The following is an 8,372-nucleotide window of genomic DNA, read 5'->3' on the forward strand; positions in this document are numbered from 1 at the left end:
CTCATAACTACTGGTATAGTAATGTTACTTTATGTATTTCTTTTCCCATACAGTAAAAATATAAAATAACTTAATGATATTTCATTCAGAAGTGCCCACCCTTAGAAGTAATAATTACTGAGGTTCCACATAATAACTTCATTTGAAAAACTGGAGGTTCAGGAGATCAACAGTGATTTAAAAATTCAATTTGTTATGTTTATGTTGTCATACAGGAACACGGGTACATTCAATAAAATTGAAAGATCCTCATGTTTTTTGAAAATGTAAAGCTTTTCAAAGCTAATCTAGTTTTGCAGTTGTTGAGAAGAATAGAGCCAGTACTCTTGCTCTCTTAATATTAATAATGTGCTTCCCCATACATCAGCATTCTCCATACATTGAATAATGACTTCTCTTAGAAAGATTCCTTCTGCACATTGAAGTGTTTTCTTTTTTCTGCGTATTTTATATTCCCATACAATATTTTATAGTGTCAGAAGTGTGACAGTGTTTATGGAGAAGGATGCAAAAACCCCTGAATGAAACCTCTGGGTTGCTAAACGTCAGTTCTGCTTGCTGGAAGAAATAAATTCCTTGCTGTTGAACTATTGTTTCTAGAGCTAAGAAGTCTTATGTCATGACAACACTGAGAAAAAAAACTGGGGGTCTTTCCTGCAGAGAGATATAATTCTCTACCAGGAGATATTTTTGCCCTTTATATTTTTAGGTCTGTTTTGATTTTGCAAGGCATTTCTCTAAGCAGGTTAGTTAATCTGTCCTACAGAAATTGGATGTGTTGCCAAGTTTCTGTTTAAACAAAGAAAGAAGTGAATATGAGTTTACTTTCTGAAAAGTAAATGTGAGAAAGCCTTTCGCAAGAGGAATGACTGCCTAAACTATTGGTGCCTAAATTCTTTCCAGTAAATGAAAATCATAAATTGTCCTAAAGAGGGTAAATGACTTTTAAAAAAGAAGAATAATGTATTAATAATCTATTTCTATTAACTCAATATATCAGTGCTTGCTATATTGGTGTCTTTACTGTTCAGTCATTGAACTTCAGTTGGCAGATAAGTAAGTAGTATATCCCATGATACACCAGTCCTGGAGTGCCAAACCTTTTCAAAATGAGCAGACTGTCTAGTTGCTTGGGTTAATATTTTTAATAGGGTATTAGTAGAATGATGGTAAAGCGTTTGAAGAGAGTCATCTCAGCTTTCAAGTGTTCTTCAGTGAGAGGAAATGCAGCCTTTTTAATATATCAAAGGATATAGGTCTGGTACTGTTTGTATAATGGGAACAAAATAAGCTCTAAATAATATTGAAAACTAGATATTGTATAGAACAGATCAGTTTCCTATCAAGAGAAAAGAATATGCCAGGGATTTAATCTTGCTCTGTGTTGTCAAAGGGCAGTTTCTCATTGTAGGATATAAAATCAAGATTTCTATAAATAAAAAACTCAACTAATCGCATTATCAGTTTGGGGTTTTTTTTCTTGTGTGATGCATGCATGAGAGTCTCACAAACCAGCACAAAGTTTATAGCTTCTGTGGCTATGATACGTGAGATGGTGGATAAATATACACATATATAAACCAGAAGCCAAAATGCAGCATTATTATCTGTGATGCAAAAACTGCCTAGTATGGATTTCATGTTGAGAAACAAAGACAAGGCCTCTCTTGCTTTTCTGGTTCCAGCCAGGACAGGGTTAGTTTTTGCAGTAGCTGGGGGGGAGCATGGCTAGGACCTGGAGGTTATTCTGTACCACCTCATATCATTGCCAAGGGCGGAGGAAAGGGACTACCTTCTGGGGAGAAGGGGTTCCTTCAGGTCAGGAAACTGTGGTGGATGGAGTGGTTGGGGTGGGTTGTCGCTGGCTGCCGTGTCATGGGGTCAGGCTCAGTGAACATTTTGCGTGTGAATCACTTTCTCTTTCATACACTTCTGTTGTTAATATTATTGCTGTTACTGTTTGTTTTCTTATCTCATTGGTGTTTCCAGTAAATTGATCTTATCTCAACCTTTTGTGCTTCCAATTCTCCTCTCTGGCCACCCGTAAGGATGGGAAGGAGGGTGCGAGCGAGCAGCAACATGGTTTGGAGAGTCTCAGTGGGAGAACTAAATTGGGGCGTACCATTCCTGAACCACAATACATGTGAAACCCGAAAATATAGATCGACAGCTTACTCAGATTTGGGCTGATTTAGACTGTAAATACCAAAACTATGGTGACTGCCTCTGAAAAGATAGGGTGTAAAAGAAGCACAGCAAAAACATTCCTCTCTTAGTTTTGACCTTACTCTTATTTTTTTTCCCTACCGTGCAATGTAGCTGGGAAACTACTGATGCTGACTCCCTAAGTACAGTCATGGCCCTGGTTATGTTCTTGTGGGTAGGACTGATAAATGTAGATGCTGAATGCAGAAGAAAATAGTGAATTATTTATTAAAAAAAAAAACCACAAGCTGTGAGCTAAAATTCTTTTGAGTATGTTTTATGATGTTTTGTGTTGTTTTGTAGGCTGAGCTCTTTACTTCCATGGAATCTGCCCCTAAGTGCATGCTTTGATCCAGACTGTCAGCATACAAAGGAAGACGTCATATCAGATCCTAGCAGAATGATTACCAGTCCTGTTTCAGCTGTGACAATCAACATTCCTACTTAGAATGAAATTCCTTCATTAAGAAATAATTATTTTATTTCATATATTTTGTTTGGTCGTTTCACCTCCTCTACTTAACAGAAGTCTTCACTGATAGATGAAAATAAAATTCTTTTTTCTTTTATAACAGACAGTGTTTATGACAGAGCCATTTATCAAACCAGAGGAAAACAGTACTAAATATCCCCATTTATATATTCACCTTATTTATTAACCAACACTGAAAAGAGCTTTCTATAGGGCAGGGCACAGCTGTGGTAATGGTGAGGAAGTTTTACAAAACTGGATACTGCACTCCTCCTGACATGACAGAAACCAGTCATTACCCTGCATGGCTCTAACATAGGTCCCCTTCCCTTTCTTTTACCAGTCTCTCTCCCCTTCCCTTTCCCCTACATCAGGACTTAAATAAGAGAAAGGGGAAACACAATCACTGAGTAAAGAGAGAAGAAAACCATGAAATAATCTTCTGATCTGGAAGAAAATACACAGCCAGCAATTGAGAGGAATTTCTGAAAACTTCTAGGAGAATTCAGTCAGGAAGTAAAGTGAGTATGCACGGTTTTCTAGGGAGGTCTTATAGATGAATTTTTTATTGCTGTGTCTTTAAGTGCAATATCATCTTTTGTATAAGTGAAGATATATAATTTGGAAAAAAAATCAAAATTACTGTCTGGTATGTTCTCTACATTTGACTAGTACTAAGTGAAAGACTGTGACCTCCGTGACACAGGCATTTCAGGCGTGAAGAGCAATGAAGTGCTCAGCCCCACTTGCTTTCTGACTTCAATAATGTTTTCTTTCCTGTAGACCACTTGCTGGTGGGCAGCAAAAGACAAAACAATTGTCTACATCTCTACGTTCACCTTTCTTAAAGATCAAAGATATTTTAATTTTTACTCACCTTTCTTTCCATCTTTCTCTGTTTCTTTCTTTCATATGATGTTACTTTTAATTTCCAGTCTATGGCAATGCCCTTTCTTCAACACTGATTGTACAGGCTTCACTTCTGTTTTATTACATATGTAGAAACTATGAGGAGCCTCAATTAGGAATACAGTTGTGTCAGATAATCTCCATAATCAATGGTGGATTAGAGAGAGAGAGAGAATAGTGAGAGTGAGACAAAAATCTTGCTATGGAGACCTCAATTACCCTCTAGAGGTCACAGTCTTTCTCCAGTCATTACGAAGGGAGCCATGGATGACCCCATGCCATCAGGCACTGAAAGCTGGGCTGCAGAAAATGAGCTTCAGTGCCATGGTGCTCACTGAAATTATGGGGAATCAAAGTTACATCATCTCTCCCTGGCATGTCCTGGTTTGTTTATGAGCATCCTCATGTGAGGAGTGGCAACAGTCTTCCCAATTTAGTCAGGTCTCAAGAGCAGATGAATATGCTTCAACTGTTGCACATTAGTTATAAGCTGCTAGACAGGATTTTCTTCACGTGTTTTAAAATATTGTTGAAAGCAAATAACATAGCTTCCATTTTTCTTGATATCTCCTTCTTTTTCCCTTTTTGTTTCCCATTACTTTTTTTTTCAGATAATTTTTTCTCCCCTGTCTTAATGCAATGTCAGCAAATGCAAGTCTTTTTCTTTTGAATGGTGGGAGGGAAAATAAACTTGCTACAGTGGCATAAGCAATCTTTTCCAATTTTGGCCAGATTAAACTTTCACTCTTTCTGTGCTTTAGCAGAATTACAGGGACAGCCATCAGAGACAGAAAAAAATCCTTCTAGTTGACATTTACTATGCCACTGGTCTTCCAAAATCATTGCATACTAAAAAGCAGAAGATCATTATTATATCCCTTAATATATATCGTACTTCCATACAAAGCAAAACAGTTTTAAAACATTGATTCAGTGACTAGGAAAATGAAGCAAAAACATCCATGGCATGAAATCAGAAAAAGACAAGAAGAAATCAAGAAATGGTTTGAAAAAACTGAAAGATACTTAAGGCTGAAATAACCCAGCCAGCCATACATCAAATACTTCCTCCACTGTGCAACAAAATTTTCAAATACTGTGAGAGCCATCCTCATATTCTGAAAACTCTTTCTGTTAGTTCAAGCTGGATATTTATTTCCTTCTGCAAGACACACTTAGTAACATGCCAAAATGTCTTAAATAAATGGAAAGAGTCTGAGAATCTAAGAAATGCCTTAAGAAAGACCAAAAGACTGACACAGACATTCTTTGTCATCAAAAATATATTAAAGTTTAACAAAATATTAGGCGATGACATTTTATCTGACTGTTCATTGCAGAGGAACTGTTTTATTTCATCTGATGTTTATACTGGCTGTATGAAGTAATCCCTTCATTACCACTGCAGAGTGGATTTATATAGCACTTTTAACATTATCCAGTATTCTATTTGTAAGATAGTAATTTGTGTAAGCAAAATGTACTTCTTTTACAAATACTTATAGATTTGTTTTAATTACCAAAATATTTATTTATGTTTTGACTATGAAAATGTTTTTCAAAACTGTTTTTTGATAAACAAAAAGCTCTCCTAAGCTCATTCTGTAAGCTACCTACATAATATAAAGTTAAAGATAAGGGTAGAAACCTTTAATTTTTCTTTCTAAACCTGTAATTTATTTTGTTGAGTTTCTTTTCTTTATTGTCACTTCACTGAAAATACATGCTTCTTCACTGTTGATATGAGTGACTCCATGCCACTTCAATCAGTTAACTAAAAATTTCATGGGAAAAGATGATTTTTTGCGACATTAGGCATTTCCCAGCCTTGTGTCAATGTTTTGGATCCACTTCACTTTTGGAAATAGTGATACATATTTGAATTTGGACAGCTGAAGCTGTTTAAACAATCATTATAACCAATAGAGATATAGTCCATACAGTCGGCAGATTCTGAAGACTACTTTTTTTTTTTTTTTTTGGATCAGTATCAATTTAATGCAATACAACAACTCTCTGTACTTAAAAAGTCATGTTAATGTTTCCAGGCAAAGAGAGTATAAAAGGCAATCTATACAGCAGTTATCTTTTGTCATTCTCACAGCAAACTATGCATCATCTTTATTTATTTACAGGACTACATACATATGGATCCAATCAAAGAATATATGCTTTTTGCACTTAGGAAAAAAGTGAAGAAAACTTAAGTTTTTTCACTTAGGAAATTCACTGTTCTGAGAAGTCCTTTATGCATTCTGCTCATCTTTTCAACATCCTACTACATCTTTTTTGTCTTATGGAAATCAGTAAGAAAAAGTAATCGTTCTGTGTATCAAGGTCATTGCAAACTAAAAGCAGAGAATTTTGAGAAAAATTACAATGAAGGGAAAAACTGTGATTTTTGATAAATAATAGCTGATATCAATTTATTTTTCTATAATTATATTCTTTCACAAAATTTATTCTTCTTGCAATGGCTTGCAAAATAAAAATACTTTGCAAAAAAATTGATTGAACTTAGCCAAAAAAAAATATAAAAAAAAAATCTGTGGTCTTAAATGCTATGGAACTTCTCCATGTTAGCAAAAATAGTGGTAGTTAATTTGGTATAAAATAATTACATTACATGTTAGAATCATTTATTTTCCTTGGGCAAATAGTGGTAGGATCTATTCTGCAAGAACTTGATGGTGACATATGGTTTGATGCTGACAATTTTAGCCATTTTTATACTTTTGCTGGAAGATTCTTGTTACCAGAAAGCCATATCAATTTTCTCAGCACACTCAATAACACTGTTCTGTAAAATCATTTATAACATAGACCATCTCTGTATATGCTGGACAGAGATACATCCTGCTAGTGAGAACACTGTTTAAAAGACTTCCTTTTAAAATGTTTCCAGGATGAGAATAAACCAAGCATGTTTTCCCCATTCTACTTATTCGGATTATAACTAGAATTACTTTTTAAGGAAGTCGTCTCATTTTCAGGATGCTGTTCCCACCCAGGTCAGAATATACCAAAATGGGACAATATTATTCAGCACTGGATCATCATGCTCCAAGAGTAGAGATTAATGGGTCATACTCTACCTGGAGGTATTTGTGCTAGAACCTGTCCTTTTTAATGTCACTATCAGTGGCATGAAGGAAGGAACAGGTTATGCCTTCATCAAGCTTGCAGATGGTACCAAACTGGAGGGACCAGTCAACGTGCTGATGGTCAAGGCTGTCTTTCAGAGGGACCTAGGCATGCTGAAATAACTGGCCAAGGCCAAGGCAGAGTATGTTACCCAGAGAACATGTTCTCTGTTCTTTGAGATTTTCAAGACCCAACTGAAAAAAACACAGAACTTCCTGATCTGACCTCTGATTTTGAACAAGAGGTTGGACTAGGGACCTCCTGAGTCCCATCTCACCTGAATTATCCTGTGATCATGTGATTGCACCTATTGTCTTTGCCATCTCTTTTTTCATACTCTGAATTTCCATACGAACAGCATATATGGTAAAGCTTCTTCTAAAGGCATTTTATAGTATTGTTCTTACCTCAATAAGGAAAAGGGCTGAAGAAAAAAGCAAAACAAAAATACATCTGTACAAAAAGTATTTTGCTCTAATCCATTTCAGACCAAAATAATTGCTTTAATTAATAAAGGGGATAATAATGTTAAATATGAGCTGTAACTCAATGTTCATAATGTTAGCTTTTTAGGGCCTTTCACTTTAGTTGAATATGCATGTGTATTAGTAACTTCAGACACTTGTGTTTTCATTTTGGCAAACTTTATTTTTCAACATTTGGAGTAAATGGTATATCTGTCTGATCAGTTGTTTCTCAGTATATCCAAACCATTTAATTTCTTGATGGTGGGTAAAATGATTTTTCTTTTGGACTGGTAGACTTATCTTTGCTCTCTCAATTCATCTTTGTGTGCAAATTGCTCTGTTTATTTTCACGTTTTTGTTTTTCATTGAACTCATATACTGCATCTTTTCTGTTGTAACTAAAATAGAAATGAAGGATAAAAAAATCCAAAAACAAACACTCAGAAAAAAAAAATTTCCACCTAATGCTTTCATTTCATGTAGTGTATTACTTTGCATTTTTCCAGGTTAGTTTTTATTCTCCCACTAGTATTGCAACTATCTTTGTTACTGTATTTCCAAGAAAAAGAATCTCAGTAGTATTCCGTCAGCTACTAACAGCTCATATCTTAACCATTAGATATTAAATATTTACCAGAATATATTAAATATGTATTATATTTTCTATTGCTTATTTAATTAGAAAGTAACAGCCCTTGATGCTTGTTTCTTAAGCTGCCTCAGCTGCTAACTCAGTTTTTCAATTACCATATTGTGTCTAGGTGAAAAGAACAGGTAAAACAAACATGATATCAGCGAACAGATATGCAAAATGTTTTATGAAGAAAAAGCCTCAGTCTTCCATCATCAGTTTAAATGTATATTCCCAAGTTCTGCATTTTTAACTTAGCTCTTCTTAAGAAAATCAAACTCAGTAATGATCTTGTTTCCCACACCTAAAAAATGAACAAGACCAACAAGGCAATTTCATTGTCATAAAAAGTACTTATTTGCTGGTGTTTTCTAGATCTAAGATGTCAACTGACCTAAACTCAATTGATTTCATATTAAATGGGTTGGCAGCATTCTGGGAGGTCCAAAGTTTACCTCTACTATGTTGGCACTATCTTTTTTTTTTTTTAAACTGAATTTACAATATTAATTTCAGAAAGGAGTTTTTTTGATGGTAAAACTGT

The sequence above is a fragment of the Lepidothrix coronata genome, unplaced genomic scaffold (genome assembly GCF_001604755.1).
Source record: "Lepidothrix coronata isolate B3197 unplaced genomic scaffold, Lepidothrix_coronata-1.0 Scaffold257, whole genome shotgun sequence".
Lineage (NCBI taxonomy): Eukaryota > Metazoa > Chordata > Aves > Passeriformes > Pipridae > Lepidothrix > Lepidothrix coronata.